The following is a 26,895-nucleotide window of genomic DNA, read 5'->3' on the forward strand; positions in this document are numbered from 1 at the left end:
TTTGGGGATTAGTATTGTGACATATGAATCGTGGGGTGGGGGGGACCCAAATATTCAGATGATAGCAGTGGTTCTTTCTAACTGCATGAGCGATTCCCAGAGAGGACGGATGGCTGAGAGCACCCACTGATGACAGTTGTGACACAGTGGCCCAGGCCAGATAGCTCTCGCATCACTCAACACCTTTTCATTGAGGTCCTACTATGCATACACAGGTGTGCATAGTGGGTGGTGCACACACAGGTGTGAACACACACCTCAAAGTTTGGGAAGGCAGACGCATAAACAGGCAACTGCAGTACACAGAGTGTTTTTTGTGAAACTGAAGTCGTGCTGATTTTCAACATTGTGCCAATCTCTGCTGCATAGCAAAGTAACTCAGTTAGACAAACATACATATATTCTTTTTTTAACATTCTTTTCCATTATGGTTTATCACAGGATATTTAATATAGTTCCCTGTGCTATACATCAGGGGTTCCCACACCCCAGGCCATGGACCACTGGTTCTTTTCCATTATGGTTTATCACAGGATATTTAATATAGTTCCCTGTGCTATACATCAGGGGTTCCCACACCCCAGGCTGTGGACCACTGGTACCGGTCCGTGGCCTGTTAGGAACCAGGCTGCACAGCAGGAGGTGAGTGAATGAAGCTTCCTCAGTATTTACAGCTACTCCCCATCACTCACCTTACCGCCTGAGCTCTGCCTCCTGTCAGATCATTGGCGGCATAATAAACGTAATACCCTTGAAACATCCCCCCAGCCCCATCCATGGAAAATTTGTCTCCCATGAACCTGGTGCCAAAAAGGTTGCAGACCACTGCTATACATTAGGACCTTGCTTTTCATACAACTAACTCAACAACAACAACAACATAAACAAACAATCCAATTGAAAAATGGGCAGAAGGCCTTAATAGACATTTCTCCAAAGAAGACATACAGATGGCCAGTAGGCACTTGAAAAGATGCTCAGCATCACTAATTATTAGAGAAATGCAGATCAAAACTAGAAGAAGTTTTAAAGAAGTAGCGCTGCTACTAACAATAACTGATGATAATAAATGGTATGACATAATGGTATGCTCAGAGCACTTATTTAGGTGCTCTCTTTAGGTTTTATGTTGTGTTACTTTACTCCATCCTCACATCAAACTTGTGAGGTGAGTACTAGTATGACTCCCATTCTGCAGGTCAGGAAAATGAGGCTCAGAGAATAAAATGATCAGCCTCGGTTAAAAAACTAGAAAGCCTAGGCTGGGATTCACAATGCATGCTCCACATTTAAAGCTCTTGCCGGAAATGGCTACATAGCACTGCTTCCTACTATGTGCCTAGTACCAGCCCTGAATTAGATGACCGTCCTCAGTAAATAATGGCTGATTGAACTGATTCAATTAGCAACAGCTACAATAAAGCAATCTTTGGAAGGAAAGTTATGACCAACCTAGACAGCATATTAAAAAGCAGAGACATTACTTTGCCAACAAAGTTCCATCTAGTCAAGGCTATGGTTTTTCCAGTGCTCATGTATGGATGTGAGAGTTCTATTATAAAGAAAATTGAGTGCCGAGAATTAATGCTTTTGAACAGTGGTGTTGGATAAGAGTCCCTTGGACTGCAAGGAGATCCAACCAGTCCTTCCTAAAGGAGATCAGTCCTGGGTGTTCATTGGAAGGACTGACGTTGAGGCTGAAACTCCAATACTTTGGCCACCTGATGCAAAGAGCTGACTCATTTGAAAAGACCCTGATGCTGGGAAAGATTAAGGGCAGGAGAAAAAAGGGACAACAGAGGCTCAGACGGTTGGATGGCATCACCGAATCAATGGACATGAGTTGGGGTAAACTCCGGGAGTTGGTGATGGATAGGGAGGCCTGGCGTGCTGCAGTCCATGGGGCCGCAAAGAGTCGGACGTGACTGAACTGAACTGAACAATAAAGTCAGTGCAGGAGCTCCGGGAGACCAGCAGAGGGGCATTACTGAAACAGACTAGGCCAGTGGTTCTCAAAGTGTGGTCCCTGGACCAGCAGCAAAGGGAAATTGTTAGGTATGCAAATTCTCAGGCCTCTAATGTAAACCCACTAAACCAGGAATTCTGAGGATGGAGCCCAGGAATCTGTAATTTTAACACGTCTCTTGGGCCATTCTGATTCACAGCATTGCTCTAGGACCTTGCTTCTCAAAGGGCAGAAGTGGTATGATCATCACCACCACCCTCTGCCTCCCACCCCACTGCCCAGCCCCTCCACGCTCCCCCTGGGAGCAAATGAGAACTGCAGAAGCCTTAAATCCCATCCCGAACCTACTGCATTAGACTCTCCATTTCATCTACATCCCCAGAGGATATTCTTTTGCAGGTTCAAGTTTGAGAAGCACAGGTCTATAGACTGTTGGTCTTCAAACTCAGCTGCTCCTCAGAATCACCTGGAGAGTTTTTAAAATGACTGATGCACGGGTCCTGCCTCTAGAGATTCCAGTTTAGTCGGTCTGGGGTGTTGCCTGGACATCAGACCTAAAATGTCCCAGATTATTATAAAACGCGCGGGAGGCGCGGGGGCCGGGGGGTGGGGAGATCTCGAGAATTCCCAGCGTCCGGCACTCTTAAGTCTTCCCAGAGAGGGGGTGGGCACCTGCGCTCGGCCCCGCCCCCAAGGTTGGGCGTGGCCAGGAGAGGGGAAGAAAAAAAGCCAGAGCGTTTTGCGTGCAGCTGCCACCACTGTTTCTACCTGTCTTCAGTCAAAGAAGGAGGCCTCCCAAATCAAAGGTTGTCAATCCACCCCCTGTCAACCGCCTCGAATTCACGAAAACGCTCCAGGCAAGGGTTCAGAGGCAGGGCAGAACGAGGGAGAGGTTTTATTACAAAAAGCCTGCATTCTCCGAGCTGTGCATTAATTAATTTCAAAGTTGACCGAGTGATGGGGAGGGGGAGGTTTAGGGCCACAACACAGGTAATAAAAAGACTTTCGAAAAGTCCCTCCTTTCTTCTTGGCTTGTCTCCCACCCGACCCACCCAATCACAATGAGAGAAAGAAGAAAAAAAAAGCCAGTCTGTAAGCATCAAGCCTTTGCAGAGGCTGCAGAAAAAAACCAAAAAGAAACAGAGCTAGTGAATGCACAGAATTCTAGCAGAGAGAGGAGCCAGGAGTTTGGAGCAGGTGATGGAGTTTGGAGAGGGTGATGGAGTTTGGCGGAGGTGAGGAGAACTTGGAGGGAACAGTGACTTGAGAAAAGAAGGCTCTAGAGTCTTCAGAGCTGGTTCTCTGGGCTTCAACACTGAAGCTGTTTCCGTTGCACTCATTTCCTCACCTCCTCCTCCTCCTCCTCTCATCTCCTGTGACTAATGATTTTGACCCTTCCCCAACCCGATCTGCAATATCTCAGGCCTCTGTCATAGTCGGCTTCCGGCCATCCGCAGGTCAGACAGCTCTGAGCCCAGGAGCGCCAGCCTCACAGCAGCCGAAAGGCAACAGAACATGGTCAAACACAGGTTCCCCCAACACCCCCAGGGCCCAATTTTTGCTCGATTTCCTTCCTTTTCCCTCTCCCCTATCTTGTTACCACAAATTGTCTTCCTTTTTTAATTTATTTTAAGTTTATTGTTTTTTTGGTTACACCACGATACATGTGGGATCTTAGTTCCCCGACCAGGGATGGAACCCATGACCCCTGCAGTGGAGGCATGGAGTCTAAACCACTGGACTGCCAGGTGAGTCCCACTGTGAATTATCTCCCACTCTTTGGGGCCCCTTTTTTCCAGGCACTAGCTGAGGAGGAAATGTAAGGTAATGATAAAGTGACAACATAGGTTTTTAGTTACATAGCCACAAGGAGTTCATCAGAGGGACCACTTTCCAAGAAAGACCCTTTCCAAGGGTATTTTCAGAACAAATGAGATGCCATCACCCCACGGACTCTTGGAATTCCTCTTGGGGAATGGCCTTGGGAAATATCTAAATGGACATTTCAAAGCAAAGCACAAACCGCACTATAATTATGCTGTTCATTCATTTTTTTAAAATTCATGTTTGCATCTTAGTTGTTTGACCTCAGATGAGTGTAACTAAGTGAATCATCCATTTTATTCTTAATGCTTCTCCCTGAGTGATATTTGACTCTTTCCCCAAGTTAAAGGAATCTTGAAAGTTCACAGATCTAGCCACCAAGAAAGAAACTGGCCAAAAAAATTGAGCAAGAACCTGAAGCATATACTCCTCTTCCCCACATCCCACTCCCCAAAAAACAACTTCTAAAAATACTCTGAATTATGGCAGAATCTTCAGGAGAAGTGTCCAATCTCTGAAAGAGAACTTCTGGCAGTACTGATTTGAAGTCATAGTGCAAGTGTTAGTTGCTCAGTCATGTCTAACTCTTTGCAAACCCATGGACTGTAGCCGGTCAGGTTCCTCTGTCCATGGAATTCTCCAGGCAAGAATACTGGACTGGGTTGCCATTTCCTTCTCTAGGGGATCTTCTTGACCCAGGGATTGAACCTGGGTCTCCTGCATTGCACACAGATTCTTAACCATCTGAGCTACCAGGGAAACCCCACTGATTTGAAGGGATGCTCTCTAAAATCACAAACTGAAAAAATCATTAAAGGTTTTCTTAGTCAGGATTCATGAATTCAATCCCACTTCCTCTTTTATTTGCATAGTAGTATCTGGGAGAATTCCAGCTTTCAGCAACTCAAATTTTCCAGACGTCTTTCCTCCTTGGGATAAGCAACAAAGGGCACAAGCATATTTTTTTTTCCCTCTGTTTTATTTTTCCTCTTTGACTCCTCTTCTCTCCTACCTTGAAAGGAAAGGCGATTTTCACGCCAAGTTAAATCCATTCAACAAGTATTTTCCGCATGCAAGGCCCTGTTTCACACGGTGTGTGGGAACTCGGCCACTTAAGACGTGCTTTCTCATTTGTTTTCCTCTAGAGTGCCAACGGAGAAAAATGGGTTTGGGTTGCCCAGGACACTGTGTTGAGAAGGATTCTGAGGTTCAGATTCAGTGGGAATGTACACATATGGCTTCTTTCTCCTTACATTTAATAGACATTCAAATATTTTGAATGAATAAATAGGAAAAAAGAGAGAGACAGAAATGCATCCGTAAGTGATGAGACCTACCACTTTGGCAAGAGGAAATAAATTACATTATGTCCATGGATTCAAGTGAACTTTTGGAGTAATATTCATTCCAGATGGTAGCCAGAACATGTTCCCTTCCTATTTCCAGTGTTAAAAATCATAATATAGATGGGATCCCCACTGAAATGGTTAACGTTGAAGTATATTTTGTCCCATTCTGCTGAATGGAGTGGCCACACACAAAAGTCGAGAAGACATCAAAGAATTGCTCTGGGATGAAGGAAGATGAAAGAAACATAAGAAACTAAGGATGACAATTCTGAATTGGGTGCTTTGACTACAAACACAACGTTGAGAGGAACTTGAATGAGAACTATATGGTGACAGTGTATCAACATTAGCTTCCTGGCATTTATGGATGGTCATAATTTGGTTATACTAGAAATGCCTTTGATTTTAGGAAATAAACATAAAAGTAGTCAGAGTTAGGGCTTCCCAGGTGGCACTACTGGGAAAGAATCCACCTACCAATGCAGGACATAAAAGAGATGTGGGTTCGATCTCTAGATCAGGAGGATCCCCTGGAAGAAGGAATGGCATCCCACTCCAGTATTCTTACCTGGAGAATCCCACAGACAGAGGAGCCTGGAGGACTACAGTCCATGGGTTTGCAAAGAGTCAGACATGACTGAGCACTCATGCACAGCCAGAGTTTAAAAAAAATTTTCCTTTTTCACAAATATAATAAATGACATGTCCCCCTGTTGCACCCAATATGAAGATGAAATTCACCTCCAGCCAATATACCCAGAGTTTCCTAATAAACACTCTAGAAAAAGAAAAACCGGTCAACAGAAATATGTAGGAGAGCTGAATTCATAGCTTTAGGTCCAGCTTGGCGCTCTTTGTGACTTATGCTCAAGGAGAAACGTTCCAACTCTCATGAACTATGCTTTAAAAGGAGAGTGTACTTTTTAGCTGGCCATCAAAACTTACAGCAAAAGAACAGACTTCAAATCTTATGAGGTCTTAGGTCTCATAATATTATGAGCTGTCACATTCTGGAGCAGTCATAGAGATTTCATGGATTTTGCCCTAGAAGAGGAAGAATTCCAGGCACATTTCTAAATGAGTATCTTACCATGAAATATACCTGACAAAGTTCCTGATTCTTTGAAAGATATGCTTTATATATATGTATGTGTGTGTGTATATATACACGTATATATTTATACATACCCCAGTGGGAGAAACATTCTCAAACCATAGCTCTCAGGGTCAGGTTTGTGTAAGAAAGTTTTGGTGAACAAATAACCGAAGAGATGCCGGAAAACCTAAGACTTTCATTTGAGTAGAGGAGAGGGATTTATTAGCCCACTAGATTAAAATTCCTGTATTTAAGACATATTTCACAAACACTTAATGGGGTTTTCCCACCCGTTAAGAGCAAACCCAGGGCACAATGTTCCATTTTAATAGGGGCAGTAACTTCACTTCATTTATAGACTAAACTGACAGAAAAAAAAAAAAAAAAACCAGGGTAGTTCTGGCCAGAGAAAACATGACTTAATACAAGTGCTCAGGCAACATATTAGAAATAAAGGTCTGTCTGTAGTCTTGGTAATTTCTTTTCCTTTTTCTATTTTTGGGAGGGGGGTGGTGATTTAGAAGAAAAAAAAAAACCCTGTGGTTGGTATCCAATGAAGTTAACACTTCTGGGGCAAGACCTCTATTACATGCAAACATCATGAATTATAATTACAGAACAACCTATTTACACATGGAGGAACACAAGGTCAAACAGAAAACCCTGCCAAGAATCTCAGCTTTTGACTGGGAAATACTGGCAATTGGCATTTGGCAAATGGTCTTGGAATGGGGCAAAGCCAGGAGAAGCAAAGAGATCTAGTGTTAAATCCATATGATGTTTTAGCAAACATGGAGGACCATGGAGATTTACCCTTTTGATAAGCTGGCCTCAAAAGACGAAACGATATCTCCACATCCATCTCATAGAATTATAGGCACTTAAACAGCTGATTAAGGTAGAAAGCAGGTATAACATCTTTTCAGGGAAATTTGGGAAATTCTGTAATAAAAGCCTGGTGGCTCAGTAGTAAAGAATCCGCCTGCCAATGCAAGAGATGCGGATTCCATCCCTGGGTGGGGAAGATCTCCTGGAGAAGGAAATGGCAACCCGCTCCAGTATTCTTGCCTGGGAAATCCCATGGATATGGGGTTGCAAAGAGTCAGACACAACTTAATGACTCAGCAACAACAGCCCATCTCTAGCAGTACTTTCTAAGGAAATAACTAAGTGATCCTCCAAAAAGATACACATTTACTTACAAGGATGTTTATTATAGAGCTATCTACAAGTATAAAATATTGGAAAGGATCTAAGTATTCATTGATAGGAAATTGGTTACATCAATTAAAGTAAATCCACAAATGAGATACCATACAGCTTTTATGAAGCATGAAATTTATTTATAGATATTGCCATAGCAAGATGTCTCTAATATAGTAAGCTTAAATGGCAGGATATTAAGAAATCCAAAGTATGAGCTCATTTTTTGTTGTTAAAAAAAATGAATGTATATGCATATGTTTTTGAAAAAAGATCAGGCTGACATCTACAGGACTATCCAAAAGAGTTATTCTTGCTACCATAGAATAATTAGAAAATGCCCAGTGGCTATATATGTTCCATTCCCATGTTGCTTGGTGGGTGCATGCCTGCTCAGTCATGTCTGACTCTTTGTGACCCCATGGGTTGCAGCATACCAGGCTTCCCTCTCCTCCACTATCTCCTAGAGTTTGCTTAAATTCACGTCCATTGAGTCGGAGGTGCCATCTAACCATCTCATCCTCTGCCGTCTCCTTCTCCTTTTGTCTTCAATCAAAACAAATGTAGATCACATTATAATAAAAGGCTATAAACATACTTCTGATAAAGGAAAAGAAAGGCTATTTTGGAGACTTGCTCTCCTTTCCCTCTAAGATGTTGAATTTGGACACACCTACTTCTAACTTGTTTCTGCCATTTGCCAGCTGTTGGCACCAGAAGAGTGAACCGAATGTCTCTGAGCCTAACCTCCATTCTGACTACGTAAGGACATTCCTTTCCTCCTAGGCTGGTGATGAGGATTAGCTGAGGTAATGTTTGTACAAGGCCTGGCCTAGCGCCTGGCATGCATAAGGAGCTCAGTTAAAGAAAAGAGTGTGTGCCTTGTTGACTGAACAGGTGCAAGGCTCACGAGCTAGACCTGCATCACGGATGGCTGCAACCAAGAGGAAACAGCAGGATGCTTGCTTGGTATCTCGCCTTCTGCTTGGTACTTCCTGGATCACAAACAAGCTAGTTGATGTGTTATCTCCTCTTAAAGCTGGGAAATAGGTAACTATGATTAGTGAAAAGCACCTTCTAAATGCCAGGCACTGTTGAGACTATTTCATGTGGCAAATCATTTAATCATTCAAATCACTATTGTTGATCGACATTATTATTATGATGCCCATTTCACAGGTTAAGAAACCAAGTGAGTGAAAGTCGCTCTGTAGTGTCCAACTCTTTGAGATCCCATGGACTATACAGTCCATGGAATTCTCCAGGTCAGAATACTGAAGTGGGTAGCTGTTCCCTTCTCCAGGGGATCTTCCCACCCCAGGTCTCTCGCGTTGCAGGCAGATTCTTTACCAGCTGAGTCACCAGGGAAACCCTTAGGTACAGATAAAATACATGACTTGGATAAGGTCACTGGCTGCTTAGGGGTGGCGCCGACAAACTAGAACCCAGAACTCTGATCGCAGAACATGAGATCTGACCCAGCCAAGCACACCTGTCAAATAACTCAGGATGATGTCAAGGTTAAAGAATGGAATTCAGAGAAGGGGGCTAGGGAGCGGGTGTCTGTGGCAGAGGACCAGCCACTGAAACCTGAACTTCAAATTTGTTTCAAACCTGAAACAAACCTGACCAAGTGCTCAAATTTGAGTGAGCATCAGGATCAGGAAGATCTCCTGGAGAAAGGAATGGCTACCTGCTCCAGTATTCTTGCCTAGAGAATTCCAATGGACAGAGGAGCCTGGCAGGCTACAGTCCATGGACTCTCAAAGAGTCGGACACACACACACACACACACACACAGAGGACATCCCCGGGCGGTGGGGGTACAGGATTGTTGGATTCTTCCCTCCTAGAGCTTCTGATTCAGTAAATCCAGGGTAGGGGGTCTACCTAACAAACTCCCAGGTGGGATGTAAATGGGTGCAGAGTCACTTGGCCCTCAGGGCTGCATTCACATTGAGAGGGAGCAACAGCAGGGCAGGGCATCTAAATATGCAGCCCCGGTCCTATTACTGATTCCATGGAATGTCAAATCATTGACGTTTTACAAGCGTTTTTCCTTTTGTTTTGTTTTTGGCTGTGATGGGTCTTCTTTGACATGCACAGGCTACTTTCTAGGCTAGAAAGTAGGTGCATGGGCTCAGGAGTTGTGGCACACTGGGCTGAGTTGCCCTGAGACACGTGGAATCTTCCAGGACCAAGGATTGAACCTGTGTCCCCTGCATTGGCAGGTGGATTCTTAACCACTGGACCACCAGGGAAGCCCCTAAGCAAATGTTTATTGCTTTTAAATACAACGCTATTGCCCTTTGATGTCCACATCTGAGTAGCACAGCATACAAGAAATATCTTTTATATTTATATTTATATAGTATATTTATAGTATATTTATATATACTATATTTATATAGTCAGTCAATGCAATGAGAAGGAACTTCATTCTTTCTCCAATGACAGAATTAGAGACACAGTTCATCACTCGCCTGACGTCACTTCCTGTAAATCCTTTAGCATCCTTCTCACTTCTCTTCCACCTCTTATGCTCAGGGACTTCTGTCCTCCAAACTCTCCCTGAAAGGCCTCTCTTCAGCCCCAGGAGAAGAATGCATCTCATTGTCTTCCTCTTTACCTTTCTGAATTTTGTGCCAATAAAGCTCAATGGGCCAGGGTGGCAAGCAAAATGCCAAGAAAGTACCAATCTATTTTATTTTGACTGTAAAAATATTAGTAGTAATAAAATCAGATGGCACTTTTTTTTTTTTTCTATTTCTGCCAATTAGTTTTCTCAGATAATTCTACCTTAGTTACTTTTTTCTTCAAGACATACACAAGTCTATTTTTTGGTTGCTAAAGTCTTTGGGGAATGGAACAATAAACTCTACCAAATTTCAGAATAAAAGAATTAGGAAATCTTCATAAAAGTTTAAATGATGCAAATCCAAGGGAATTCACAAGATTAACGAAACTTTTTAAATGCAGTTTCTAGGAACCTCAATCTGTAAAATACATGTAGTCTGAGATTTGAGATCAGGTTGAAAAATTTGAAAGCTTCAGCTATGTTTTGACTAATCAAATCTTCTTGAATACTACTATTTTGGAAGGGAGAAAGTAGTGCCAGTTTTTAAAAAAATATTTAGATATTTATTTGACTGCATTGGGTCTCAGTTGTGACATTCAGCATCTTTTTTTTGTTTGTTTGTTTCAGCAAGTGGAACTTTTCTTCTTTTTTTAGTTGCAGCATGTGGGATCTAGTTCTGTGGCCAGGGATCAAACTCGGGCCCCCTGCATTGGCAGCGAGAAGTCTTAGCCACTGGACCACCAGGGAAGTCCCTAAAGTACCAATTATTTCATTGCTTTTTTTGTGGGGCCCAGAAAATAGGTTATGTTTCCCAGTCTGTTTAGAAAAAAATGTCTTTATTGCCTCCAAATATCAGTGGGAAAATGGCCCACTTACTTAAGCTTCAGATCTCCCATCTACTGTTAAGGCAAAGAACTTTCTTTAACGTGACACATGGAGTTTGACCATATACTTCCCTTGAGAAAAAATTTCTCCATCTAAAAGCAGATTGAAGACCACTGACAGAGGTCATTTCCATTGTAAGAACTGGCCTCTCCCTTTCCGGGACTCAACAAAACTATTTTCAATTTTAATGAGAAAAATAGGCCATAAACATTTTGTATTTTTCCTGAATTATCTTTTGTCAAGGAAAAAAGGGAATTACTTATCACTGAACTAAATCATGATTTTGTCTCTTTCACGTTTGTAGGGAAATAAAAAGTTTTCTCTCTTGCTTTTACCTCCATGTCAGCATCCCCACCCCAACAAATCCACAGTTCATTCACCCCAGTTGAGGGTCCCAAGGTGATGATGTTATAGAAAGGGACTGGTTGTCTTCCCTTAGGTCTATTTTGAAGATTATACACAAAGCCCTGGATCCCATGTTTCTCTGAACATACCATTACATAAACACCATGCACAAATTCATGCAAACCAATGGCTTTCAGTCCTCACTGTTACATCCAAAGCTCCTGGGAACTTTAAAAAAAATCTCGATTCCCAGCCCTCATGCCAGATCTACTAAATAGAAGCTCCAGGGATAAGTTCTGGGCCTATTTCAGAAACAGTGGCATGCTCACAGCTTTCTCATTCTTTATCCTGAGATGATGTCACAATACCATGGAGTGAAGCTGGCTGCACGAAGTCTGAAGACTAAAGTCTGCTCATCGCCCATTTCAGACACCAACAGGGAGACATGTCAGGGACCCCAGGAGCTACTGAGCATGCTCTTACCCTTGGCGCCTAGATCTTTCCAAGGTCAACATAGTCTGCTGAGTGCCATCTTGGCTGTTTCACTCCATGCCTATTGGCATTCATATAAGGCTCCTGGGGAGAAAAGACATGGTCTCCTTAAGCAGTATTTCCTAAGTGTGGGCATCCTGTGCAATGCCCCAAAGAAAATGGATTTCTGTGGGGCTTCCCTGGTGGTCCAGTGGTTAAGAATCCACCCTGCAAGGCAACGGACACTAGCTTGAGCCCTGGTCTGGGAAGATCCGACATGCCCTGAAGCAACTAAGTCTGTAGGCCACAAATGTGGAGCTCACGCTCTAGACCCTACAAGCCACAACTATTGGAGCCCAAGCACTTAGAGTCTGTGCTCCACAAGACAAACCACTGCAGTGAGAAGCCCATGCACTGCAACAAAGAATAGCCCTCTCTCACTGCAACCAGAGAAAGCTGGCTCACAGCCACAGAATAAAATAACTAAATCTTTAAAAAGGAAAATGGATAAGTTCAGGACATGCTACTAACGTTGATACATACCATGGACTTAGGCTCTGAAAAGTCCTGCAATAAACAAATCTGTTTATGCAGCCCTCCCCACCCACATTTGACTACAGAATCCTTTTCCTATCAATATTCCTATCAATAGCAGGGGGATACACTTTGGCAAATGCTGATTCAGACTGTGAACTGTTGGACATGGGGTCCAATTTCCCCCTGTTCTTGGTACCCCTTAAAGCACCAGAGAGAGGGAGGAATAAGGCAGAAAGCAGGGACAGGAAAGACGTGGGTTGGCCGAAGGGATTTAGAAGGGTGATAGTAATCAGAGAACTCGAGTGTGATTTCTGACGTTGTTCCTGAAAGCATCTCAGCCAGGCTGGTGGTCCAATGTCCTAATTAGCTAATGGGAAGAGGAGGGCTTTACGTGTTTAGAAAGGAGGGCTTATCGGATCAGCACTCAAAGATACTCTTTTTTTTTTCCTCCAATGACCATTTTCCTCTGAGAATGTCATTCTCCAACTTGAGCATGCATCAGATCCCCTGGAGGGCTTATGGAAACACAGATGGCTGAGCCTCACCCCCAGAGCATCTGATGCTGTAGGTCTGGAGTGGGACCTGAGAATTTGCATTTCTGATGAATTTCCAGGTGATGCTGCTACTGGTCTGCGAACCACACATTGGGAAGGAGTGTCCTAGTACAACAGAAGAGAGGAAGGGGATGGGAAGTGATGGAGAAAGAAGAAAGAGAACCAGAAGAAGAGAGAGGACAGGAAGGGGAAGGAGAAGGAGGGACGATGGGGAGATGCAGAGAATGAGAGGTGAACGTGGGAAAGAGAAAGACTGAGAGAAGGGAGCCAGGAAGAGGGATGGCAACAAAGGAAAGGAGATGAGAGGACAGGGAGATAAGACAGATGGAGACAGAACTGCTTGGGGGGAAAATGCATTACAGTTGTCAAGGTGTCACTCTTGGAGTCTGGGCAAAGTACCAGTGGGAGCTGAGCCTTGGGTGTTTCGTGGGGCTTTGTTTGTGGGGTTTGGGGGTTTGTAGGGCTACCTACTGTACGTAGTGCTCGAAGTTTCCCACCCATACTTGTTGGTGAACATGCCTGGGTTTGGAGTTTCCCAGTCCTAGCTTGATGACACAAGCTGATCTGGAAGCCAAATCTGGCTCCAGCTAAGGGAGAAAGCCGTGAAAAAGGAGGACAGAGTTCTCCAGTGAACTCCTTTTCCCATCCAACCACCCCCCTCCCGAGTCTTCATGGATCCTGGAGCTCCTTCCCAACTCTCCCTGTGACCCAGAAAAACTGCCAACTCCTTCTGGAACTGACTCTCACACTCCAAGCATCTGTGCTCCTCACTGCTGACTGGGACACATCTTCCAGCTGAATCACACTCAGGAGTACTCAGAGCTCCTCTTTGAGGCCATGCTGGTCCCTATTCCCCCCTGGACAGTCTTGAGGGTCAGAGGAAACCCCACCAGGGGCTGCTGATGAAATTCACATATCCGCGGGGCTGCCTTCCCAGCAAGAAAATGTATAGCAGCATCAGAACCCGGGGCCAACTCCACGTGCGGAAATCCAAGCGGGTGGAGAGAACCCCGGGGCTTAGCTATGTCACCTGGTTTACAAGAGACATGCCAGGGTCCCTGGAGATGGTCTGTGTTGTAGCGACGGGGGCGGATAAACAGGCTAAGGAATCAGAGGCTCTGCCTTGGGAAGCGAGCAGGGATGGCAGTGCCTCTCTCCCCTGGAGGTGTGGGAAATCCTCGCTATAAATCAAGGAAATTAAATAGAGTGCAGGGTTTAGAGGCATTGCTCAAACTCCTAATCCGGGTCGCAGGGCTGCTGAAAGGACCGCCATACCCAGGGAGAGGGAAACTCCATTTCACAAGCTTTTGCTCTCCCTGGAGCCCAGCGAGGAGGCTGCAACCGGGGGGTGGGGTGGGGGTGGGGGGTGGGGGGTGGGGTGGGGGTGGGGGGTGCGGTGAGGGAGCGGGAGTGCAACTGGTGGTGGAGTTTCTTTGCAATCCCAGGGGAGAGGAGCATGAAGTGAAGGCTGAAAAGAAACTCAGAGACCGTTTCCTCTTCCTTCAGAGAAACTGAGGCCAAATGCAGAGAAGGCACTTGTGCAAAGCCATCCAGGATGACACGGGGATTAGCTGTTGCTTGGATCCACAGGCACACGCCATTGCATCTGCACGTGGCAGCTGGAGAGAGTGCCAGGGAGCAGTTCATGAGGGGTCTGCTGGTAGAACCATGAACGCTTGCAGAGCAATGCAGGGTGACGGAGGGAACTCCCTGCTAGAGGTAGGACGCATTTTGAAAATGAACAAGCATCTCTATTTCTGCCCTGCACATAGGTTCATCTGCACCATTTTTTTTTTTTTTTAAGATTCCACATATATGGGTAAGCATACGATGTTCGTTTTTCTCTTTCTGACTTACTTTGCTCTGTACCACAGACTCTAGGTCCATCCATGTCTCTGCAAGTGAATAGAGACACAGAGGCAGAGAAGGGCCATGCGGCCACCGTGGGGAAGGGGAGGGTGGGGTGCACTGGGAGAGTCGCACTGACATATATACACAGTCAGGTGGTCTAGAGCACGCGGAGCTCAGCGCGGTGCTCTGTGCTGACCTAGATGGATGGAGGCGGGAAGGTCCTAAAGGGAGGGGATATATGTGTACATACAGCTGATTCACTGCATTGTACAGCAGAAACTAACACAATATTGTAAAGCAATTATAGGCCAATAAAAATAAATAGCAAAAAATAAAATAACAAAATGAACAAGCAACTGACAGATGTACTTCTTTTTCTAGCGGAAAGTTAGGCAAGCACATGCATCACTTTTCGGAAGATGTAAATCATTTCAAATCGGCAGGCGAGAGATTTCCCTGGTGGTCCAGTGGTTAAGACTCCACTTTCCAAAGCAGGGGGTGCAGATTCCATCCCTGGTCTGGGAGCTAAGATCCCACATGCCTCTTGGCCATAAAAGCAAAACATAAAACAGAAGCAATATTGTAACAAATTCAATAAAGACTTTACAATACTAAAACCACCTTAAAAAAATAAGCAGGCAAGCAAAGTGGGGAGAATGCAAACACTGTTTCCCTGATGGCTCAAGCAGGCAAAGAATCCAACTGCTAATACAGGAGACTCAGGAGTCATGGGTTCGATCCCCGGGCCAGGAAGATCCCCTGGAGGAGGAAAATGTCAAACCCACTCCAGTATTCTTGCCTGAAAACTCCTGTGGACAGAGGAGCCTGGCGAGCTACAGTCCATAGGATTGCAGAGTTGGATACAGCTGAGCAACTGACACACACACACACACCATGGCTTCAGATTTTTGAGCATTTCTGATGCATCAGACAAGGGATCAAGCCTTTTACTTCAGCCATGTCACTTAATCCCCACAAGTGCCAAAGGAAAATGCTTCAGTTGCAGCCATTTTTCAGGTAAGGAGGGGAAAGCACAGAAGGGTCAAGGTGACTGCTCAGGATCAAAATGAGCATCTCTGTGTCTGTCAGTTAATTCTCTCAGATGAGCATTTTTCAGTGGCAGAAATTATTCTCCTGTGTTGTTGTTTAATCACTTAAGTTGTGTCTGACTCTTTTCCATTCCTATGACTATAGCACACCAGGCTCTCCTGTCCTTCACTACCTCCCTGAGTTTGCTCAGACTCATGTCCATTGAGTTGATTATGCCATCCAACTGTCTCATCCTCTCTTGCCCCCTTCTCTTCTTGCCCTCAATCTTTCCCAGCATTCAGTTCAGTTCAGTTGCTCAGTCATGTCCAACTCTTTGCAATCCCATGGACTGCAGCATGCCATGCTTCCCTGTCCATCACCAGCTCCCGGAGCTTACTCAAACTAATGTCCATTGAGTCAGTGATACCATCCAAGCATCTCACCCTCTGTTGTCCCCTTCTCCTGCCTTCAATCTTTCCCAGCATCAGGGTCTTTTCCAATGAGTCAGTTCTTTGCATCAGGTGGCCAAAGTATTGGAGTTTCAGCTTCAGCATCAGTCCTTCCAGTGAACACCCAGGACTGATCTCCTTTAGGATGGACTGGTTGGATCTCCTTGTAGTCCAAGGGACTGTCAAGAGTCTTCTCCAACACCATAGTTCAAAAGCATCAATTCTTGAATGCTCAGCTTTCTTTATAGTCCAACTCTCACATCCATACATGACTACTGGAAAAACCATAGCTTTGACTAGATGGACTTTGTCAGCAAAGTGATGTCTCTGCTTTTTAACATGCTGTCTAGGTTTGTCATAGTTTTTCTTCCAAGGAGCAAGCGTCTTTTGATTTCATGGCTGCAGTCACCATCTGCAGTGATTTTGGAGCCCCCAAAATAGTCTCTCACTGTTCCAAAAGGTCTCACTTTTAATAACTGCCTATGATTCTGAGGTAGGATGGACACACTATCTCTGATGACAGGAACTGCAAACGTTTTCGTAAAAAGCCAGAGCGTCAATCCCCTCTCCTTTGCAGATCTCCGGTCTTAGCGCAACTCCTTCACTCTGCCTTTGTAGCAGGTGAAAGCAACAACAGAAAGCAAGACAGAAACCATGGGTGTGGCTGCACCCCAATGAAGCTTCACTTAGAAAATCAGGAGGTGAGCTGAATTTGGCCCGAGGGCTGTAGTATGCCTAGTTTGCTATGGCCCCATGTGCCACGTTGTTGCCAGCACCTTATTATCAATACATAATAATGACAGTCATCACTCTTCTTGTTATATATCAAAATAGCTGTGACAAGAAAAGGTTCTGTATCAGGCACAAACAACAAATCTTGGAGAGCAGTGATTCTCCAACTTTACTGTGTTCTAGAATCTATGGAGCTTGTTAAAAATGCAGAATGAGACCCCACCCCAGAGAATCTCGTACAGACAGTCTGCATGAGGCCCCAAGCATCTGAAATGTTAATGAGCACTCTCAGGGGGTCTGGATGAGAGGGGTCGGTGACCACATTTAGAAAAACACCTCTGGGTTGCTGGAGAGCGAAGGGAGCTACCTTGTGGGAGTCTGGCAAGCATGCTGAGTAGAGAGGAACAAGGAGGTACCCCCTGGCATGACAGCACTTGGAGCCATGTGAGGCTGTCCCTGGAAGGGACAGGGACATGGCTCAGCCATGACAACAAGAGACCTCATTAGAAAAGCATCTGCTATGTAGCAGGTGATTTCCATGTGCTAACTCTATCTCTCAGTAACTCAGGTCCCTCTCCCCCATATTAGAATGGTGACAGGAGATACAGAGCTTACCTACAGACACTCAGCTTGCTGGCATCAGCTGGTAATCATGCCACTTAATCACAGAACTGGAACAAGGACCTGAGTTTGAATGACTGGAAAACTGGGACACAGAGGATGAACCAAGCTCAGAATGGAGGGGTGTCTGAGGTTCAGTTAGGTCCATAAAGGAAAAAGCAGGACTGCCCAAAGAGCTCTGGATTCTGCTGATGATCTTAATTTCCCAAGAGCCTCTAGGGTAAGTTTTAGGATTCCCAATTGCAGACCAGGGAAGAACGATTCTCAGAACCAAGGTCACATGACCCACTCTACCCACAGTGCACCTGATTCTGATGTCTGATTTACCTGCTATGATTTGGCAAAATGATCCCAGTGACCTTATCCTTTCATTGAGTGGCTACCCATCTGCATACAGTTGGCATTCGATCAATGCTTGCTGATTACCTCTGGTACCCAAATCATTTCCCTTTCTCTCTTACAGAATTTTAGCAAAGATTTACTGTAGTTTTATCATGTGTGGACACCTTCTGTATTAAATAATGCTACATGCATGGAAAATAATTTAATCTTCAATCATCCGGGTGGTAAACCATGAGATATTTTGTGTGCATTTCACAGAAGTAGCGTGTCTGCAAAAAGTTTCATGACATCTCCATTCTGGAGATGTCAAAACTAAGTCTTAAGAGGGCTAAGAGATTTTTTTCCCCCAAATTGTAGAGTTGGTAAGTAGAAAAGGTAAGGTTTGAATGATTTGTTTAATCACCATGTCACAAGCCTCTCTAGTTTCCAAACATTCTCTCCTGTGTGTTCTCCTTTGCTCTTTACAATGGTCCTGTGGCTTGTTAGGGTAAGGTGGTAGTTCTTCAAAGCATGGCTCCCAGATGAGGAGTTTCCACTGCATCTGAATTTGTTAGAAGTGCACATTCTCTCCAGTTAGAATGCACTGGGGCTTCCCCAGTGGCTCAGCGGTAAAGAATCTGCCTGAAATGCAGGAGCTGCAGAGAGACACGGTTCAATCCCTGGGTCAGAAAGACCCCCTGGAGAAGGGCATGGCAACCCACTCCAGTGTTCTTGCCTAGAGAATCCCACGGACAGAGGAGCCTGGCAGGCTACAGTCCATAAGGTTGCAAAGAGTCAGACACTACTGAAGCGACTTAGCACATGTGCATGCACATTCTCAAGCTCTTTCCCAGATCCAGTGACTCAGAAACTTGTGAGAAGGAAAACCCGGCCAGCTTGTCCAAGGATGCACAGGAAATGGTGGTGAGGCTGGGTCTTAATGCCATGGCTCAGGCTTTCTCATCAGAATCACCTGGGAGACACATTATAATAATGCAATTGTCCTGGTTTTCCCTAGACTTTGTAATTCAGGATCGCACAGGGCTGGAGTCCCAGAAACTGCATTGTCACAGATTCCCAGATGATTCTGGAGTTTGACATGTACCTCGAGAACACCCGTTGGACTAGAATCACATGGATCTCTCCTCTTTGCACTGCCAATTTTCCTTCTTTTCATCCTCCCCACACCCCCTAGGCAGAGTACTTGGATTCTTCTGGTGTCTCTGCAACAAACTAGTTTATGAACTAACCAGTTGTAGAGAGAGGCCAAATTTGTTGCAGGATACTCAGAAGAACCCAGGTACTCTGCCTCACATCTCTGACTTCTTAAGCTGTTTCATTTAAAAAAAAAAAAAAATTGCAACTCATCCACAGATGTTTATTGTCAGACTTTCAAACACTATAGAAAGTCTTTATAGATTTTTAAAAAGTAAAAGCTGTTTTCCTTCTGACCCTTTCCAGACCACCCTCAATTTACTGTTAACAGTTTGGTGTGTAGCTTTCCAGGCATTTAAAATTCTTATTTAAATATATATATGCACATGTACACTCAGATGATAATTCAAAACAGGAATGGGACTATATCATTCTTCTTATTATACCGTGCCAAGACCCATTTAATGGGATACTGTGCACATACTTCTCTTTGTGTTTTTCAGGACGTGTAAATATAGCCCCTTATTGCTAAAGGTTATAGCATATTCCACTTCTGGAAGTATCTTAAATGAGTTAATTAGTCTCCAGCTGATGGGGCCTTTTATAGCCTCTTATTTTTCACTACTATAAACAGTGGGACCCTAAACATCCTTATTGGTACACTTTTTCTTTCTTTCTTTTTTTTTTTTTTTTAATACACATCAACCTGAAAGCTTGGTGGCCTTGAAGAAGAAATCCTGGGATCCTGCCTCTGTCCGCTTGACAACCCTATACTGTCCTTTTCAAGTTGGACTGTTCTATGCCTAAAAGAAAAACTGACACAGAATGACAGCTACTTGTTGCTATTTCTGTTTTTTCTCCCTGCTTCTTGGAGAGAGGGGGAGGATGAAAACTGAAATGAAAATGGTTTTTTTTTTTTTTCCTTTGTCAAGGTGGGATGGTCATCATGAATGCCAATGTGAGCTTCAAGATGGACATTCGGGGATGGTACTGTCTGTATCATGTTTGGGGGCGGGGGTGCTTCTCCTGATTGAAGGATGTGGCCATTGGCAGAGATGGGGTAAGTAGGTGACTTTTCCCAGGTTGAGCAGGAATCATGACAGAGACTGGCTTAGCTGCTCTTCATTGCTTACTACTTTCTTCTTCTTTCTTTCTTCCTTCCTTCCTCTCTCTTCCTGCCACCCCTCTCCTCTTTCCTTCCAGGTAAACGCTGCACCCACCCTCTTTTATTAAAAATTGAATTTTAATTTATTTCTTTGGCTATGCCGGGTATTCGTTTTGGCTTTCAAGGTCTCTGAACTCTACTGCGGCACGCAGGATCTTTTTTAGTTGTGGCAGGCGAACTCTTAGTTACAGATGAGGGATCTAGTCCCCCGGCCAGGGATCAAACCTGGGCCCCCAGCATGGGGAGTGTGGAGTCTTTGCCACTGGACCACCAGGGAAGTCCCTGTATCCTCTTCCTTGAAGCTGATTCTGAAACCTGGAGTCTTTATATAAAGGTGAGGTATGGGATGGAAATGAAATTGAATTTGCCAACTGAATGTATTACATCTATCCAATGTAACCTGCTGATGAAGGCATCCACCAAGACTGAAACCTTCCTGTATTCCTTGGTGTTATTTTCCGAGGTCCCCCCAACCCCGAGTGATTTCAAGAGCTGCATTCCACTCCACACCCCCAGCTCCCTATGACTCAGTCCCCTACTCATCTCTGAGTCATTCGAGAATGGAAATCATGAGCAAAACCTGGCTCCCACCCAGGCGGTGACGGAGCACGTCCAGAAAATCAAGGATTCCCCATTCTGCCAAGGAGGCGTGAGTGGAGACAGCCGATTCTCCATGGTCAGGAGGGAGATGTGTTTCAAAGCTCCAGGCCGTTGGGGGCTGGCAGGAGGGCCTGTTGTCTTGGGAAACTGTGCATTGTAGCACTTGGGAGAGAACAGAACTGTCTTCAAGGCGAGAGAAATAACAGCTGAAACAGACGACGCAACAGTGATGAGCAACCTCATGCCCCGTCGGGGTCATCGTCTTAATTATACATAGTGTTTAAAACCCATTTCTCTCCATTATCCATGAAAATAACTAATTTTTTCGTTATTGTTGTTGTTAAACAGCTGCTCTGTTTGGGGCACTTGGAATGCTTTATTCTCTCAAATCCTTTAGGTCAACTCTTTTGACTGGCATTGTTGTAACCTTTATTTTAAATTAAGGAAACTGAGACTTAGGGAGGTTAATAAGTGCTTTGTTACACAGTTATGAGAATACAGCCCCCAGGGCTAGTGAGTGATTGTGATAAGCACAGAATTAAAAGTCCCAGTGCAGGCTAGTGGTTAAGACACCAAGCTTCCACTGCAGGTGGCACGGGTTCGATCCCTGGTCAAGGAAATAAGATCCCACATGCCATGAAAGTGAAAGTCGCTCAGTCATGTCTGACTCTTTGCAACCCCATGGACTATACAGTCCATGGAATGGGCCATAGAAAACAAGAATTGATGCAAAAAGTAAAATAAAATCCATGATTTAAAAAAAAAAAAAGTCCATGATTAAAAAAAAAAAAAAAGTCCCAATGCACGTGAACAACCATTATCAAAAAGCAGCAAGTGCCTCTGGCCTCAAAGTGTGCTGTAGGTAAGTGCTGCTCTATGACAAATCTGGGCTTTCCAGGTGGCTCAGTGATAAAGAATCTGCTTGCCAATGCAGGAGACCCAGGAGATGCAGGTTCAACCCCTGGGTCAGGAAGATGCCCTGGAGAAGGAAATGGCTACCCACTCCAGTATTCTTGCCTGGGAAATCCCATGGGCAGAGGAGCCTGGCAGGCTACAGTCCATGGGCTTGCAAAGAATTGGATACAACTGAGCATGTACACATGCATGTTGTGACATAGCACCCCAAATATCAGTAGTTGAAAACTACAAATGTCTATTTCCCCACAGTTTCTGAAGGTCAACAATCTAGAAGCAGTTGAACTGGATGGTTTTGGCTCTGGGTCTCCAGTGAAGTTGAAGTCAAGTTGCCAGCTGGGCTGTGGTCTCATCTGAAGGCTTGTCTGGGGTGGGGTGCAATCCATTTCCAAGATTATCCATGTGACTATTGGCAGGAGGTTTAGCCCCTCACCATGTGCATACCTCTACAGAGCTGCCCCCATAATGGCTTCACCCAGGGCAAGTCATGAGAGAGAGAAAGAAACCGAGACAGTGGAGCTGCAATCTCTTTTGGGACCTGATCTCAGAAGTGAGGCACCATCACTCCTGCTGTCCCAATGCTGGGACAGTGTGGGAGGGGATCACAGAAGGGTAGGATGCCGGGGGGTGATATCCTGGAGGCTGCCTGCCACATAAGGGTGCATCCCTTTTCGAGAAAATCTTCAAGGTCTTCATGGGATACAACACATCCAAGGACTGGGTATTTGTTTCTTTTTCCTCTCCATCCACCACTTGGACCAAATTCAGGTGTATAAAGAAAAGAAAGGGACACTTCTCATCAAACTATGGGAAGATTCAGTCTTGATTCTGTACAATAACGTCACCCAACAGACTTCCTTCTCATCAAATCAATCTGCTCAGCAAATAAGCAGGTTACATGATCCTGTCCATTGCCCTCCTGAATCCAGGAGGCTGGTTACTCCAACTCTACATCACTCTGCTCCCCATCTCAAAACTGACTCTCCACCCTGCTTAACCTGTGTTCCAGATGTTGAACCATGCAGACTATAATACCTGCATTCCCTTGACAGTGGATTTCAGTTGAGTTTGCCCAACAGGAAGCACCAGCAGGGCACTGCCCTCGTGGTCCCAGTGGTTAAGGATCCGCCTTCCAATGCAGGGGATGCGGGTTCGATCCCTGATCAGGGAAATAATATCCCACGTGCTGCAGAGCAACTAAGTCCACCTGCCACAACTAGAGAAGTCCATGTGCTGCAACAGAGACCCAGCACAGCAAAAAAAAAGAAGAAAAAGAAGAAACACCAGCAGGAGATTAGAGGATGGGCAGTGGAGGGGGAGGGGTGGGGGGGGTGTCCATGTTTCTATCCCCTCTCTGCTTCTGCCCCATCATTCTAAGAATGGTTGTGGCCCTCCGTGTCTACACCTCTTATTGGGTAGCCCCATTCTCTGTTCCAACTCTCACTGGACCCCAAAACCTCTATCTTCCTCCACTGCCCCTTCTTTTCCAGGCTTGGTAACAAATTCCTGCTGTTGGAAATCTCTGAGTCCTTGGCCATCCCTTTCTGGTTCTTTTTATCAGGCTCACACCTCTGTAAATAACCCCTTTAGAAATGTCTCTGAGTGTAACCATCTGAATTGAATTCTTTCATCCGCTAGAAACCAGACTCCGTAGAGACTAAAACAGCCTCGGACTTCCACATCTTTATTTCCTCACACCTTAAGACAATCCTTTAACTATGTGTCAGTGTAGAGAAGGGCTTATTTTAGTAGACACAGGACTTGAGAAATCCTTGAGCCATGTTAGAGAGTATAAATACACTGGATTTATATGGCCATGACCATGACTTTACCACGTCACTCCACTAGTACCCTTTTGAGTCATCAAGAGTTTTATGCATGTTTAATGTGGAATGCGTGAGTGTGGGCTTTCAAAGGATTCCCAGTGGATGATTTCCTAAGATGCCTAAGGCAGTTCTTCCTCACCCTCAAAATACCATTGGGTTGGCCAAAAAGTTCCTGAATGAACTTTTTAGTCAACTCAATACCTTCCTACCAAAATCAGTCACAGTTAGAGATCTGGGTCATAGAATGCTAGGTATGGTCTCCTCTTTATTGTACTTTAAAAAATAAGACCCTTTATTGATTTTTCTTTCTGGGGAAGGATAGTTAAATAAAGCCAGGTTTTAAGTCTTCTTTTCCCCAAATGAGTGAAGTGGTCATCTGTTACAGATGGTAATGGGAAGGAACAGAAATCAGAGCCGGGAACTAGTCTGCAGAGCCGTCACTCATGCGTTCACCCATCCATCCGTCATTCATTCCCAAGCCCTTACCTTGTGTTATAGGAGGTTCAAGAAGGCAGAAACACATCAGACAGAGTCACTTCTCTCAAGATGCCCACCATTTATAGAAATTAAGCAGACAAGAGCAAATAGCCCAAAGTAGGGTGGAGTTGGATTGTGTGTGTGTGTGTGTGTGTGTGTGTATGGTTGTGCTTCTGCTTTTTAATCTAGACTTTATCTCTTTCCCTCTACTGTGCTATGCTTAATCGCTCAGTTGTGTCCAACTCTTTGTGACCCAATGGACTATAGCCTGCCAAGTTCTTCTATCCATGGGGATTCTCCAGGCAAGAACACTGGAGTAGGTTGCCATGTCCTCCTCCAGGGCATCTTCCCAGCCCAGGGATCAAACCCAGGTCTCCCGCATTGCAGGCAGATTCTTTACATCTGAGACACCAGGGAAGCTCAAGAATACTGGAGCGGGTAGCCTATCCCTTCTCCAGGGGATCTTCCCAGCCCAGGAATCGAAGTGAGGTCTCTACTGCGGATTCTTCTACTGCAGAGCGTCAAACTGAAAGCATCGCCCATGCGGTGTGCTCCACAGGGAGCGGATTACATAGCAACACTGATTTTGTTTGTTCATATCTGGGAAACCATTTAGCAGGCAGGCTGTTTGCAGGAAGAGCAGAGAGAGGAGCAGGGGATGCCAGGCAGGAAAACCTTTTAATTAAACAATACCTTCAAGCTAAAGGAAATCTTTTTATTTTATTTTTATTTTTTTAATGAATGAAGAAAAACCATCTCTTCACCTCCCCCACTTTGATGAATCCTTGCTCTGGAGCCCAACTCATCTTCATCGGCACCAAGTAACATCACAGTTGAAGATCTTTATGGGATAGTTCTCACTCCTGGTGGGTCCCTGGTACACAGTCTGACCAGCCCAGGAAGGGGGTTGCTGAGGGCTGGCTGGTCCCTGAGACTTTGCCTGCTTTCAGAACTGCCATGACCAGAAGACCCTGCAGTGTCGCAGAGAGTGGACTTCCCCTGAGCCCTAACAGATTCTTAGGATCCCTATTTCCTTGCCTAGTGATTCTGTTTGTTTACACATTTGTCCATTTCTGGATGTATTCGACCATGATGTATGGTCTCTCTGGTGGTTCTAAGCACTGGAGATACAGCAGAAGGCAAAATAGATGGTGATGACATTATAGTGACACTAAGTATAAGTCACTTTATGCAGCATGTTTGAAAAGGATGAAGAAAGCAGAGAGAGCCCTTCCCTGGTGGTCCAGCACTTAAGACTTCACCGTCCATTGCATGGCCACGTGTCTTGGGACCAATAATAATAATAAAACAGAAGCAATATTGTAATAAATTCAGTAAAGACTTTAAAAATGGTCCATATTAAAAAAAAATCTTAAAAAAAAAAAAGAAAGCAGGGTAAAATGGAGAGGAAGGTATGGTTGAGGTTGGAATTTTAAAGGGAATGGTCAGAACAGGCTTCCATGAGGTGATGTTTGAGCAGCCAGTTGGGAGTGAAGGAAGGCCCAAGGCTGCTATCCTGGGGAAGAGTGATTCAGGCATGACAGCTTGTGCAAAGGCCCTGAGAAGGGAACTACAGATTTGAGGAGCAGCACAGGGGATGGTGTGTCTGGAGGGGAGAGATGAAGGAGAGATGGAGGAGATGGAATCAAAGAACAGCAGGTAGAGGGTGAGGAATGATCTAGAAGCCTTTGGGGTTTAGTTAAAAAATTGATTTTTTTTAATCCTGACTTTTTTTCATTTTTATGTTTTTATGTGTGTAGCTGCTTTACAATTTTATGTTAGTTTCCACTGTACAGAAAACTAAATCAGCTCTATATGTACACATATCTCCCCTCTTTTTCTGGATGTCCTTTCCATTTAGGTCACTACAGAGCACTGAGTAGGGTTCCCTGTGCTGCACAGTCAGTCCTTATTAGTTATCTATTTTACACGTGTTATTGCTGTTTTTAGTCACTACATCATGTCCAACTCTTTTGTGACCCCATGGACTGTAGTAACCTGCCAGGCTCCTCTATCCCTGGGATTTCCCAGGCAAGAATACTGAGTGGGTTGCCCTTTTCCTGTCCAGGGGATCTTCCTGACCCAGGGATCAAACCCATACCCCAGTCTCCTGCATTGGCAGGTGGATTCTTTACCACTGAGCCACCAGGGAAACCCTATTTTATACAGTAGTAGTATATACATGTCAATCCCAACCTCCCAATTCATCCCACCCACCTCCTTCCCCCTTGGTATCCATACATTTCTTCTCTATGTCTGTGTCTGTATTTCTGCTTTGCAAATAAGATCATCTATGCCATTTTTTCTAGATTCCACAGATATGCATTAATACACAACGTCTGCTTTTCTCTTCCTGACTTACTTCACTCTGTATGACAGTCTAGGGGCTACAGCATCTTTTCATTTGGGGGAGAAGAGCTGAAATCATTATACCGATGAAACTCGTAGAAAGTCTCAGCTTGTGCATGTATGAATGGTCATGTGTGAGCACGGACATGCGCGGGGGTGCACACACACACACACACACACACACACACACACATACACACAGCACCCTCTCCCAGAAACAAGAGTGATATAAATAGAGAAATGGCGACTGTGGCAGGCTGGAGCCTTGGGCTGATGTCGAGGGTGGGCTGCGGCACTAATGCTAATGACTTCTGATGATCTGGAGCCGTCATTAAACTAATAAACCCATCTCCAAATTAGCACAGCGGCTGCAGCCAGTGAACATTTAATCAAGCCGCCTTCATTACTTTAGACACAGCACACTTGGCGAAAGCGACGGTGGGAGACAGGATGGGGGACCCTCATCTGATGATTTTATCACTTGCCTGCCAGAGCGTGAAGGAATCGGTGTGATGAAGTTGCTCTGTTGTTTTTTTCCCTGCCAGAAGGGAAGGCCAGAGAAAGCCAAGCCTTCTTTTCCTCTCTAATTACATGATG

The 26,895-nt window shown here is 44.8% G+C and overlaps 1 long non-coding RNA gene across 2 annotated transcripts in view; it reads right to left on the bottom strand.

Annotated features, from left to right (window-relative positions):
* LOC133055724 (uncharacterized) overlaps positions 1 to 26,895 on the bottom strand; it is a 129,149-nt gene that overhangs the window by 50,528 nt on the left and 51,726 nt on the right. Inside the window, exon 3 of one of the 2 annotated variants that reach the window (XR_009692694.1) lies at positions 11,761 to 11,822. The exons of the other annotated variant lie outside the window; for it this stretch is intronic. This is a non-coding gene — a long non-coding RNA (uncharacterized LOC133055724). Of the gene's footprint in view, positions 1 to 11,760; positions 11,823 to 26,895 lie in introns of those variants that run through there. 2 annotated transcript variants of the gene reach the window in all.

Source organism: Dama dama, chromosome 5 (genome assembly GCF_033118175.1).
Source record: "Dama dama isolate Ldn47 chromosome 5, ASM3311817v1, whole genome shotgun sequence".
NCBI classification, from domain to species: domain Eukaryota; kingdom Metazoa; phylum Chordata; class Mammalia; order Artiodactyla; family Cervidae; genus Dama; species Dama dama.